Source organism: Cygnus atratus, chromosome 2, assembly GCF_013377495.2.
Source record: "Cygnus atratus isolate AKBS03 ecotype Queensland, Australia chromosome 2, CAtr_DNAZoo_HiC_assembly, whole genome shotgun sequence".
In the NCBI taxonomy this organism is placed as follows: Eukaryota; Metazoa; Chordata; class Aves; order Anseriformes; family Anatidae; genus Cygnus; species Cygnus atratus.
The window spans coordinates 50,722,404-50,737,162 of NC_066363.1; the positions used below are offsets into that span (position 1 = coordinate 50,722,404).

At 40.1% G+C, this 14,759-nt stretch overlaps 1 long non-coding RNA gene across 3 annotated transcripts in view; it reads right to left on the reverse strand.

Annotated features, from left to right (window-relative positions):
- Positions 1 to 13,476, reverse strand: part of LOC118249685 (uncharacterized) — a 155,360-nt gene extending 141,884 nt beyond the window's left edge. For all 3 annotated transcript variants that reach the window (XR_004779185.1, XR_004779183.1, XR_004779184.1), the window contains exons 1-2: positions 13,351 to 13,476; positions 6,855 to 6,970 (exon numbers count right to left, since the gene is read on the reverse strand). This is a non-coding gene — a long non-coding RNA (uncharacterized LOC118249685). The remainder of the gene's footprint in view (positions 1 to 6,854; positions 6,971 to 13,350) is intronic.
- Between the last annotated feature and the right edge of the window lie 1,283 nt (positions 13,477 to 14,759).

Consider the following 14,759-nt stretch of genomic DNA (forward strand, 5'->3'; position numbering starts at 1 on the left):
CATAAGCGAAGCAACTCCTCTGAATCACCCAGAGCCACACAGAGGTACCGATCTGCAGGCAGGGTAACAGACATCTCTCTTTGCTGCTGTTTCAATAGCTGGGCAGCAGCCAGGTGATTTCCTGCTCTAGCCCTGGGGCAAGTAGCTTTCCCTGCCCTCCCACAGCCTTCCTGCCCTTCCAGGAGGGCTGCTCTTCCCAGCAGGGGAGCTACCTAGCAGGACCCACCAATTCCAACCTCCAGCAGGACCCACCAAACCTCTCCTCATGGTTTGGAGAGCAGACTGCTCCCAGAGGCAGCCCTGGCTGACGGCTGCCCCAGACCTCCAACAAGACCATTTGGGTAAGCCGCAGAACTCTGCTTTGATGTTTAATTAACACAGACCACTCATCCTGAGGAACACTAAGGAGTTGCCTTTGCTCTCTCTTCACTTTCCTGCTTTCAGTACCAGATTTAGCAAATAGCAGCCTGTAACAAATGTCATCAACTCACCCTTCAGTGCTTTCACTACTGGTACTGAAGAAAGATGCTAGAGACTAATAGATAAATATTAGGGAGGAAGAACGTGTTATGCCAGTAAATTCATTGGTTAATATGAATTAATTCAGGAAAGCCCCAGAAGAAAAAAGTCTCCTTAGTTTATGGCAAAGCAAAGAGAATATAAACTCTGCATATCTTTGCCTCTTTTTCCCTTGCCAGCAAGATGGGGAGAGAACATGTCAAACAACAACATCGCAACTCTGCATGTTGTCAGGCTGCTATTCAAAAACCAAGATGTAACCTATGAATGTAACCTAATTTAAAGTGGATCTGGGAGAGGCTCGATGTTGAAGTCCATATGCCAGCTTTGTAATTATTAAGAACCGAGACCAGTCCTTGCTTCTGAGCACTAGCCTAGATTAGCAAGTCACCTGAAAGTTTACAGTAGGAAAACCATATGTGCATATTCCTGTAGGTACATGTGTGTACAGTAATTATGGCATAGGTAAGCAATAACACATGCCTAAGGCATCAAACTTGGTGAGGCACGAGGCTTACGTGCATATCTACATTTATGATTTCAGACTTCAAAGCACCATGCTGCTCAGACAAAATTGGTAGCCTATTTCCTCATAAAAAAACACACATGGATCTATCGCTGTAAAACACATATAGGTGCTTATATAACTTGAGATTTAAAGTGTGGGTACCAGGACTCTGAAAGTGTAGGGAGGATCCTACTTATTATATGTTCCTACTTTGGTTTAAAGTGAGCTCCCTTCCAAGTAGCAGACAAAAGTTAAAGTATCAAGTAAATTATAAAACGCCCAGAGTTTCACTCCAATGCCCGATGTCTGGTAACTTGGCAGGCCCGGCTCCAAGCTCATGCTCCCCTTGAAAAAGCAAGGTCCATTCTAATACATCATTCACTCAAGTGTTTCCAGACCGCTATTCAATCATGAAAACCCATCACAAACACATGATCAATGTCTGTGGGCATGGCAATTTATGATAAAAATCAATAATAAATGTTTCCCGTTTACATGACTTTTTCAAAATAGGACCACATTTTACAAAAATACATTTTTCTGCAGATTGGTTTTGAATAGCATCGACTTCAAAGCAAATGTTTCTGTGAGGGACTGTTATAACATTTGAGTTCTTACATGATCTTCAAGGCTGTAGTGTGACCTAGGAGACAGCCATAATGAGACACAGACAGTGAATAAAGCACTGATTTAATTATGTTGTTTGATATATTATGACCTCATCCACTGGTGTTTATACTAACGTAATGCTTGAAATGCTTTATCGACATATGGGAAGGCACGGTCTCCGGCCTGAAGAGCTTACAGTCCTAAAGACAGAAACCAGATGAAGGGTGTTCTCTTCCTGTAGCTTATTGTAGGTTTTGAAGCTTCGCTCATTTCCCTTAGGTATTAAATATGCATTGAATGCTGGAGAGTGGGTTGCTGCAGGAATGCTCTAAGCTTGCTGGACAAAATATGTATTGCATGGTTACTTTCAACCACAGGAGAGGATTGTCAGTAACAGAAGTCTATGTTTCTATGTGCAAACAACAACAGGACTAGGCAAACACTGTGTGGGGCGCAGGGAAGCTATAGCTGTTTACAATACCTCCACCAAATTCTTCCAGTTCCGGAGACAAAACATGCCACAGCATGGGCTTTGAACCACTCTTATCTTCTGCTACAGAAAGAAGAGTGAGGTACAGAGTCAGTACAACCTGCTAGTTCCTCTATTAAAGACTTCCACTGGGGCAACCGTGATGGACATCTTCCCCCTTAAAACTAACAGCTGAGGCTCAGAGTTTGGTTAAATATGCATATATATATATATGTATAGATATATATATAAATATATATATAATTTTGCACATCTGATTAAGATTTCCTGAAAAATATGGGTAAAGTATTATACACACTATACGGTGTTAACACCGTAAAAAAACTATATGAGGAAATGAATAGTTCTGTGTTCAGTGCACCATCTGCCAAGCACACAGTAAATAAGGCCATACAATAAATGGTGAGAAACAAAACATCAACAACCAACCCACTCATTAAGCATTAGCCATGCTGTGTGCTGAACGATATAGAGACCTTCTGGGGAAAAAATAATACACAATCCTCTAATTAAAGGCAATCAAAATTAATATTTACCAAGAGAGTGAACAAGTAGTTTTAATTGTACAATTTTCCAGCCTCCTATTGCTTGGCTTTGCAACCTTGAATTTCAGTCTCATTCAGTAACCTGAAGGCCTAACTGAAGGCATTATTTATCTTATTTTAATTTTGTACAGGAAACCCCCAAAACACGTGAAGTTGACACACTTTTACCCTTATTAGGCATGTACACATGTACCAGACTGTTGCTTTAAATGACGCCTACTGTAGCAAGCAGACACAAAAGAAGAGATATCCCTGTCATTTTTTTACTTTAATTTCTCTTAATTTTGGAATAGAAACAGGGCATCCTTCCTCTAAAAGTGAGTTTTCTCAGCTACACTACATTTTAAAACTTCTATTAAGAAAAAAAATAAAGAAAAAAAAAAAAGTCCTGCCATAAATAATAATAATAATAATAATAATAATAATAATAATAATAGAGTATAAACTAAATACATTATTAGTGGAGAAAATGTATAAACAGACACATATATACACATGTATTCGAAAGTTTTTAAAATCTTATACAGAAGTTAACCCATGAGAAGACGTTTGCACAGCAGAGCTGAAAAATAGATGAGAAAGACTAACAGTAACATGTTTTCATATTCCTTTCAAACTCTGGTACAAATTCAGCTAATATCACTTTGTATGATCTCATGCTGGGACACGAGCCAGAAGTTTCACTTGAAATCTTTTCAGTTATCAGATCTGGAAAGCTTTTCAATCACTTAAGTTTGAGAAGCATCAAAAAAAAAAAAAAAAGGAAGAAAGAAAAAAGAAAAAAAAAATGAAAAGAAAAGAAAGAGAAGAGATAAAAGGCCAGAAGCTTGAAACATTTATCACTTCATCATACTATTCCATTTGATGGTAGGTCAGCATCTTTACAGATACAACAGAATGCCAGCTTTACCTACATTTTGAGAGGTTTAAAAAAAAAAAATTAATGAATGTACAGGGTTAGAAATAGGCACAGAACAAGGCCAAGCAATCCACATGGAGTACAAGCTCTTTAGCTAGCATGTCTGGGAATGGAAACTCCCAGGCATACAGGGAGATTTCCAATATTTGCTTCCAGCAGTGGAAGGCAGCAGACATATGTCCCCGATGTATGTGGGGCTTTGGTGTCAGCCCCATGAGTGCCAGCATCACTGTATGGTGGGGATGGCAATGGGGCAGCACACGCAGGAGATATGCAACAATTCCTGGCAGGTCAGGATAGCTACAGCTCGACAAGCTCTGCCCTCCACTGCGCCTATAACTGCATCACTGTATCAGCACCTACCTAATAGCACTGATGGGTGTCTGGGAAAACAGGACAAGGTCACAAAGCCCTCAGACCAACCCAGAAAAAAGCTGGAAGGGGAAGAAGATGGAATGCCCAGGAAAACCTAATGCCCTGCCTGTAAGCAAACATTGACACCATATTTAGCAGCTGCTAAAATAAAAGTCTTTCTAGTTCCATATAATACCACATAGGGACTGCATGAGGACAAATGGGGATAAAATGTTCTCTTCTGGCACATATTTGGGTTACTAACTCCAGTTTCCCACTGATAAAACTAATATACCACACACGCTTCAGAAGCACAGCTGTAGCCAAGGAAAAGCAGGCACGAAGTAAAACTGAATACAACCACAAGCACAGAGTGCTTTCTATTTTGCCAGGCTTATCACTGTTTTGAAGGCCTTTGCCAACTTGAGATATTAGGGCAGCCTCAGACCTGCTCTGGCTTCAGACAGAAGCCACATCTCTCCAGGTGAATGCTCACCTATCTATGACAGGACAAATGCTACTCATGCAAAGCCCAAATCTGTAAAATATTTACGACCATTTTAATCTTACCCACAGTGGTGAATATGCAGGCCAGCATAAAACTGGACTTGCTTATGACGAACTTCAAAACAAATTTTAAGAACATTATTTTTTTCTTAGCAAGACAGCATAGAAAAGATTGGAAAAACAGCACATTTTTAGAAAACACAAGACAGCCAGGTGTGGGTTTGTAGGCTCATGGTTACGGAGTTGTCTGACCCTAGGCACTCCCTCTCACTGAAACATACAAAGTACAGAAAGTACTATCAAAATGTTTCTGCTGCTTTCCCACACTTGCATTAAAGCATTCTTTGTGTATGCAAACAAATCGAGGGAGCTTTTTCATTTCCTTGCCGAGACAAGTTGAAGTTTCTCCCCTCCAATAGGAATTGCCATTCACATTATAACGGCAAATAAAAATGAGAAACCTAGAAATTCAATCTTACCACTGTGTGTCTTTCCTGATGTAGATCCCTGCTTTCCCATTACCTTCCAATTCTCCCCTTCAAAAAATTTTTTCTCATTATTGCCTGCACATTTCTCACCCCTTTGTTCTTTCCTCCAATTCAGAAATGTTTTATTTCTGGCTCCCAACTTTGTCTTCACCTTTTCTCTCACACCAGCTGCAAGGGAGACTGCTTCAAACTTACTCTCAAATACAGCCCACCAAGAAACATCTATGGAGGGGAAAAACGTGTCTGGCGAACATGGTGCAACAGAAATATTCCCATCCTCTTCACTGTACTGCATCCTTTCATCCTGCTCTCTGAGAAGCCTCACGAGTTTCTACTCCCATTTGTTTCCTTCCTCCACCCACTGAGCTCCAGACACTTTGACACACACCGCTGACGCCCACATTGCTCTGCTGCCTACCCTTCTCCCACTCTGTGTGCTAAGACACTCCCGCACCTTGCTGCAACCTGTTTTGCCTCACCATGCACTTCCCCTTCCTCTACAGTGTACACTTTCACCTATTGCAGATTTTGCTTCAGGCAAAGCCTAAGACTTCCTCTCTCGCACCTTCTAGACTGTAGTGTCATTGTTAACACCATTTGTTCTGGGCTGCAGGGCTGTAGGTGGCATGGCGACATCTCAATGCTGGCCCTTTGAAGTGGACTAGAAATAGAGGGGGATTTCCTGCTCCCATGCACGTAAGGGAAAGACTCATTTAGGAAGCCATCCCAAGCTCCCCTGTGTGATGCAGCTCCCATTTTCATTCCTGCTTAAATAAGCAAAATGAACCTAAGCTGCTAGATGGTTTAAATTAATACAAAAATACTTCTGCTACTCCGCCTGCATAAAAGCTCATTTTCACTAGTTCTTAACTATTTATTGTTGTGTCACAGGTTGGTGCAAGAGCTGTATGTGCAGTGATAACTGCAATCAGAAGCTCACCCTCTTATGCACTGCTGGTAACTGGTAGCTACACAGGATCACATACATACTCCTGACCCACCTGTACGGACCCACAAGTGAGAATCCCCTGCAAAAAGCTAAGGCTCCACCACTTTGTTATGCTTTTACAACAGGAATTGGATCTACTTCCTTTGAACAGACTGTATTAAGAAGCATAGATCTTATTTGCTGGTCAGGACCTGAAGGTGTTATATGTTAAGTGCTCTCAAAGTAAAGATTTAATTTCCACAAAAAGATTACATGCCCTTTTCTAATGATGGTCCCAGGCATCTCCAGTCAGAGCCAAAGAGCGAGCCTGAAGTGATCTCCCATCTACCCCACCTTACTGAGTTTGGCTCCTAGTTTCTCCCTTTCCCTCTGTGGGCAGGGAAGGAGCAAGGAAGGGATGCAGGAAAAATCCAAGCCAGGGCTGCAGCCCTTGGAAGCAACTCCCACATCTTGTCCACTCTCAGAGACTTCCCAAGCAGTCCAGATGCAGTATGGATGGATTTTGGGCCAATATTGACCCATCTGTCTCATGTTATTTATTATAACAAGTGACATGCAGGGGTCTAACACAGCTCCAGCTCATGCTCTTCTCCAGCTGCAGCCTTAACTCAGAACTGCTAAGGGAAAGGCTACAATCATTTTAGCAGCTCAGGCGTCTTTGCCTTTGGGTAAAAAGCAACCAAATTAAAAAAAAAAAAAAAAGTTCTGTATCAGAGAGAGTTTTGGAAGGCTGGGGGAGGAGTGATTTGAAGCAACCTCACACTGTCCTTTCTGGAAACCCTCTTATTACTAAACAGGAACAGAAAACTCTGAAAGCACTTGTTTATAATTAAGGGGTGTGTCTGCAATATCTGAAGTCTGTTCTGTTCTTATATACATTTATCTGAATTGTATCTTCCTGTTTTGACTAAAGACCTTCTGAATTAAGGACCAAGTTAATTACAAATTATCCCATAGTTCACTCACCTATCCTTTCTGACTCAGGAAGGGAAGGAGTTCAGAGTCCTCCATGTAAATCCTTCAATCCCATTCATACTTACACTCCAGAACTGTAAATCCTCACCCTGCTCTGTGGCTCAAGCCTGAAATAAAGAAAAGGTAAACAGGATGGGAGCACTTAGTAGCTTTAGGTAATGCCTTGGAAAAAAAAATAAAACTGTTACAATATGTACTTTAAAACAATTAGTTCATATTATATTATTTCTTGCAGGCACTCAAGTCAAAGACAATGCTCTAATACAAGGTCAAATGACTATAAGATGACAAAAAAAAAAAAAAAAGCTTTTATAAAACTGCATAGCCAGTATTTCAAGTTTTTTTCATGTTCAGTTACAACAAATCCTACAGTCTCCTCAATTACTGGAGCAAGTCCAAACTTACTGTCAGGATGCTTCCTTACAAAAGAAAGAAGGAAAAAAAAAATAAATTAAAAAAAAAAAACTTTCTTGAACAGAAACCCAACCTGGAATGTGCTCTTAAAAGAGAGCCTTGATACATAAAGCTTACTGAACTTTCATGCTACAAAAGGAAGCCAAATTGTGTCAACAGAACACAAATCCACCCCCAGAAGTGGGTTTTCTTGTTTCTTGCAGCCTCTGTAGTCTCCGGCTTTCAGTAGCTTTTATTTAATTTACTGAATCAGCTCAGTGATGGTTCTGGAATGCTTGCAGAGCCCCTTGCATACACCCTTTGCCACCACACAGGGCACACACAGTAACACCTGCCCATCTTAAAAACACAGTCTGCTGTGGCAGGTTTAGCAGCCAAATGGTATGGCTAAGACTTCAGCCTTACTAAGAAAGTGGTAATAAAAGATCCATCACTAAGATTAAGTACAGAAAACTCTATATTTGCACTTTGCTCATGCAAGTACATTCTCATGAAAATATATTCTCATAATATGTAGTTCTTATTCCTAAGGTTATACATTATTTGTATGTAGCATTACTACAAATACCCATTTGCTCATTCATACTGTACACATTTCCATGTACACGTGTGTGTGTGTGGCATCCGCTTCTCTAACTTTGGAGAAAGCCAACTTTAGCAGGCATTCCAGTCTGAAATCACAAAGTTTTAAAGTACACATTTGTAACACTTGGAGCTATACAGCATGAATTAGAGACACTGGGCCCTGGCAGATCAGAGGCATCCACAGATTCAACGCCACAAATAGCATTACAGACTCTTCCAACATTGAGAAAGCCAAATAAAAGGTCACTTCTGAAAAAAAAATGCTGAAAATCCTGAGGAGGATTAAAACACCAAATTAGGTGTTTGAGAGTGAAAAGAAAGGAAATCACAAGTCTTCTTTTAAAAAAAAAAAAAAAAGAATGGGTGAGGAGGGAATCCCATGCTACACATGTGCGTGCACACACACACTGCTTCAAGGGTTACAGCTGAGGTCACTGGCTTGACAACCTAGCAGTTTGTGGTTTATACAAATAACTGGTTTAGGAACTTGCAATCAGTTTTTATATAATCATGATGTATATAAACTGTAATGTTCTCCTGACATGCTGGAGACGTGTCCAGAGTAACTGCGCAGGGCTTGGACTGCTTTGCCTTCAGAGACTTCTGTTGGTTCAGTTTACACCTGAAGCAGATACACCATCAATGAACATAAATCTCTTCCTATTATACGTTTATCTGATTATGTGACTAAACATAAAATGCTGCATTCAATTACCTACTGAGGAATGTGCTGCACATTAAACTATTAATGGAGAAAAGATTACTGAATATTATCATCTGAAAGCCTAACCTTCAAAATGTAAAGCAGCATCTTTTCCAGCTTAAGCAACTAAAAGTGCAAAAAAAGGGAAAGATACACACACACGCTTTTGGGGGATGGGGGTGGGGGGGGGGTGGGGAAAATCACAAGAGTTTGGACACCTCTGGCAGCCACGGAAAAAAAAATGAAACCTAAATTTGATTAATCAAACTTGCCATCATAAAAATGTTACTTGCATCCTTGGCTTTAATGCCTGGATCTGTTTCTGTGGACTAAGAGGAAGTCCTCTAGCTCCTCAAGCTCAAACAGGAGGGGTTAGAAGACTAACACGTGAATGAAGTATGGTCTGTAAATGTTCATGACAACTCCTTCCCCATGCACTTTGTGATGGTTGCCAAGAACATTTCAAAGCCCAGCTGTCACCAATATCTATGATAGCTTCTTCAAACATGCAGAAACACACACCTTAAAATCTGTCAGCAGCTGGTGTGAACAAGAAAAGCCAGAAGTCTCAGCTAGTGCTGGAAAAATCACTTGAAACTTATGCTTTATTGCTCTAGAGTTAAAAATAAAAATGGATGGGCACCAGAATAGAGTTGGGTTGTTTAGAGGGCAAACCTTGACATTCATAGTCAAGCTTGAACCCACTGAAACCACAGGGAATCTGGATTTTTTGAATTGGACCTAAATTATGATAGCAAACTATAAGCCACAGTATTTGTCTCATTTTTTTGTGCAAGCAAACCTGCACATACAAATCAACCATATTACATTTTCTTATATACTTTCACAAGACAGGGAGAACAGAGGAGTTCATGAAAATACATCAGATAATTGCAATACATCTTTCATTCACTTAACTTGGGTCTGAAAGCCTGCCTGGTTTCAGGTATCTAATTCTGAATGATCTGATTTAAGGTTTAAATTAATCTCTGCAAATAGGAGAAGAAAATTCTGTTATTTTTAACACATTCAAAACAATACCATCTTTATTTAAGATTCAAGATGGCTAGATAGACTATTTCACTTCATTTTTATATGACCATGTGCTTATATTTCATGAAGCAGCTGACTAACTGAATAATTAAACCAAGATACATGGCTGAGATACTGAAGAGTAAATCCCCTCTTCTGCATAAGCTCTACTATCCAGGCACCCAACTGTAACTATCTGTTAATACTTTTATCTAAAAGAAAAAAAAATAGAATAGTCAGAGAAGCCCAACCTGTCTCTTCAAAAGCCTTCCAAAATCATCAGAAACATATTTGTCAAATATTTATAAGGAAAAAAAAAAAAAGAAGCAGGATCGTTCTATGATTTAGGAGAACATGAGAGAAGAGAAGAGGAGATAAAACAATCAATTAAAACACAATAGAATAAATCAGACCACTCAACCCACACAGACACAGACATATCTTCTTCCATAGGATCTTCCCGCAAAACATTCAGCAAGGACAGTGTGTGTGTACACAAACACAGGCGTGTGAGCCAGTCCTGCCAAAATGGACCTGGCTACAGATCACACAGTTGGACAGACAGGATGGTGAAATTCCCCTTCTCCCGTACTTTTAATGCCAATTGCTTTGTAAAACAGCAATCTCAAAGAGATTCCCATGTGCGTGCTCACACACCCACAGACAAATACAAAAGGGTAAGGGGGTATGCAGAGCACCATCTAAACTCCATCACCACTGTCACATAAGGGAAGGTAAAAATCAAGTGGATATGAGGCTTTCATAAAGTGAAAATATATTTCTAGAAAACAGTCTTGATGCTCTTCCCTCCTCCAAAAAGTGTTACGTCCACTTGCACAACCAAAAGGTCTCATAAAAGACAACTTTCACAGCAATCCTTACTGCTACCAATTTTTGACTGTCATTTTAGCAGGTACAATGATATCACTTTGTCAAGATCACACTGATGTGACCCAGAGTTTAGCTCTGTTGTTCCCAAGGATACCACCAAAGAAGTGGCAAATTGAGCCACATTGATTCCAAATGTTTGGAAAAGAAGGGAAAGGGGAAGGGAAAGGGAAAGGGAAAGGGAAAGGGAAAGGGAAAAAAAGGGAGGGAAAGGGAAAAAGGGGGGGGGAAGGGGAAGGGGAAAAAAGGGAAGGGGAGGGGAAGGGGAAGGGGAATGGGGAGGGGGAGGGGGAGGGGGAGGGAAAAAAGGAAAAGGGGGATGGGAAAGGAAAAGGGGAAAAAAGGAAAAAGAAGGACCAGTTCCAGGAACCAACTGCTTCTTACTTTACTCCGTGCATTTCCAAAGGATGCTCAGATAATGAAGGATGACAGTGATAATGACAGACAACAAACAGAATACTTCAAGACCTTCAAAGAAGCAATTCATATTTGCTTATACCAATTCGAAATCCTATACAATTCAGCGAAAATTTGTGTTTTGTGGAGCTTTTTGTTTGCATGTTTGTTTGGTTACTTTTTTTTTGGGGAGGGGGGGAGGACGTAGTGTTAAGGTTAGAATTAGGGTTAGAAGAGAACGGGAGAGAGATTTGGCGACAAGACCATATGTAATATGAGCTATGGACATCTCCTCAGGAGAGAAGATGATCTAAATCTCCTCTCACCATCAAGAAACACAATATGGGGGAGGCAAACCATACAAATCCAGGTCACATCAATCCAAAGCCCATATGCACTGTGACAGTCATCCCAATGCCCTATTTCATGCTGTGATCCCTGCCATCCCCCCACTGGAACAGAAGAGAAGGAAGAACAGCAACAGTTTGAATCACGTGCTAGAGAGAAAAAGTAGCACCAAGATTACTCTATTGTGTCATCTCTCATAGTAGCAAACAGAAGGAGATGTCCTATTAATTATGTTCTTAGCTCAGAGCTCAGCATCAGGTTAGGGTTCCAGGGGAAAGAGAAAGCCTAAGGGCCTTTGAAGAGTGGGGCCAGACAGGGGCTAACCCCGGCAATGTGCCCAGGGATGCAAGAACCTCCTCATCTGGGCCATTGCGGGAGGACCTTGTCTCACAGGCTCTGCATGAAGTTCAGGTTTGAGACAGGGTTAGGGCTGAGAGAAATATCTAACATAGGGGTCCATATATAGTGGGGCTGCCCCTGCCACAGCCAGTGAGATGGGAACACAGCACTTTTTTGCCACTGCACTCATTTCTTGCGTGAAGGTGATGAAAGCTCTAACTTTTCCCTCAGAGCTGCCACTGTAAGTTGCAAATACCTTCATGCAGCCACCCTCAACTACAATACAGCTGCAGGAGCTTTTTAGCACAGCATCCCAAAACCTTACCCACCCATTCCTCCCTTCCCTGGGACACTCCCACCCACCACCAAAAATTTCTTTCTTTCAAAAGGGAAAAAATATTCCAACAAATCATAGCTTTCAGAAATGCATTCCTACATACATGTTGTCCCCAGACCTCACCCAAAACACACAGAATACAGATGCCAGAGGAGCTGAGGTAGGTACCCAGAGCCTGTGCTTGCAGATCCCTGTGATCCTGCAGATCCCACCCCCCTTGCAGAGGGCTCTGGATTTATTCTACTCCACTGCTTCAGAAAGAGTTTTGCCCTTCCTGGACTTCCCCACAGCATTGTTTAACGTTGAAAGAGAAGTATGCATGCCCAGTAGGTTGAAGAAATGATTTCTTAACAGTTCATTATTTTTAAGTTGGCCTATTATGCAGATATAAGGAAGCGCATAACTTGGGTTATCCGCCACTTAATTGCTGGTCACAGCCCTGAATTGCAGATCCGACCTCTTAAGACATGAAAACTTTGCATTAAGTAGCTTTGCACTGGAATCAAGTCAAATGGAAAAGGTGACCTATTTTTCTTTCTGCACATTTTCTTCTTAATATGGAAATGTTTTTGGTGTTTTTTGATACAGCCACAATACACATGAAAACAAACACAAACTTTTTCTCAAAATTAATTGTAAAGCTAGTCATTAACTGTAAAGCAAGCCTTGCACATGAAATTTCATTTAAATTATAGACAGAACTGGGGAAAAAAAAAAAGATTTAAACATATCTTCACATGAGAGTTTACCGAGTAGAGGTCACTAAGTCCTTCAGAACAGAAGTCTGGGAGTAGAACTTGGAAGTTTGCTCCTTTCAAATTAAAACTAGCATCTCGATGTCTGGGGAAGGAGGAGGACTGCAGAGCATCCACAATTTGCCAGCAAAACTTGTTGTGTGTTGTTTGTTTGTGTTTATATAAGACATTCTAGGTACAATCTGTGTAATAACTAGTAATAAAAAAAAGCACAAGAAAAAAGAAATAGCAGAGATAAAGTAATATCACAACATATCCAAGAATGCCCACGCTCTTAAATACTTCCACAGATCACTAAAATTAAAAGTGGCTTCAGGACTGACACTGCTTCAATTCTCATTTACTGTATACAAGTTATAGCTGAATCTTGACTCAGAGTACAGACTAATAGAACATCTTACTCCAAAATGCCCAGAGATGCCTTGTTTATAACATCCATCATTTAACCTCTTTTACATTTAATTAACACTCAAAGAAAATAAAGGGGAAAAAAATGAAAATAATCTATTATACATTTGCAGTTTTCATTCTTAAAAATATTAATTGTGTGCAACAAGAAAAGTAATGACCATAGGAACAAAACAATGGCACACTAGCTTTCAGGTTTGCAGACATTGATGTTTTCAAGTAGAGAGATTTCAAAAAGGAAATAGCTTTCAGTGTTTCCACCACTTCCTTTTAGCTACATACCTTTCTTGTAAGTGTAATTAATTCCGGCAATAAATGAATCCATATATTTAAGGTAAGAAAAAACCTCAAGTTATATTTTTATATGCAGTCCTCCAAAAAGATTGAATTAGCAGTCACTCAGAATTCAGCTAAAATGATGAACTTAATTGTAATCATCTGGGGAAGAGAAGAAGAAATTTGACTTAACTTCAGCTACCACTCCTAAAATACAAGGTATGAGTCATTAAAACATTGCAATCTTAGGAAAACATCATCAGCTTCAGAAGAGCAAACCATTTTTGGATATAAGCTTTCACCATAATCAACCTATTATCATATAGAACAGAAGTTGACAAAATGCAAGTAGGAATATATTCCACATTTTGACACTTTTAAGGAAGTTGCCCTGCAATACTCAAACTTTTTTCCAATATTTATTTGATAGATTATTTGTGTATATTTGATATAAAATATTCAGTAATATTCCAGGCTACTCAGACTCCAAATTTGTGCACTGTAGACTTAAAAACTAAATTTATTTTTTTTTCATCAAAAAGGAAACAATTATATTCACCACAGTGCCTCTTGCATTACGTAATATATCAAATTCTACTTAATCTATGTCTTCCTGAACCTCTTCTTCTGCTTTAAGTTACATAACTAGAGTAGAAGTTGCCAAAGAGAGAAGACTGCAGCCTTTAACTGCAGAGAGTCTTGTAACTTCTGAGACTGGACCAGGCACTTCAGTATTGCAAAAATGGCCACCAGTTGGATATTTCTTACTTCTCAGCAGAGAAATAGTTAAAATAACATACCAAATATTAAATACCAAGCATTTCTTTCTCAGAAACCAACACTACACAGATGAAAGGGGCAGTCCACACTCCTCTGACTCACAGCAAAAGAAATCAAGACTTGCATTCAGATCATGCTTGGAAATTTTCTCTGGTATTATTTTAATAATATATTTCTGCTTAACTTCTTTCCCAACTCTGACTGTTATTTTCTGACAAGAATCTCATTCATCCAAAAAAAAAATCCTAATCAGCTGAACAAAAATGTTTCACAAAAACATAACAGATCCAAGTAGCTGGCAAGGAAACACAGACCACAGTGCTCTGGTTTCCACTGGCTTCCCTGGCAAGCAGCAGAGGGACCCAGCCTTCCTCCCTGAAAAGACTGGTTGAACTCTTGGGTCTGTAGCAAGGAGCTCCACGAAACAGGCTGGAGCATAGTCCAAGGACAACAGAACCAAGGAGAGATTTAGAGACAGATACCACTAGTCTGCAAGATGCTATGTGCTGCAGACATGAGACGGGCCTAGCAGTTTGTTTCAGCAAAGGTGGCATGGGCAGCAGCAAAGTGGCAGGCATCACCATTTGTGGTTCACACACAAATGGAGAGGTAGGGAAACAGTGCATTCACAACTC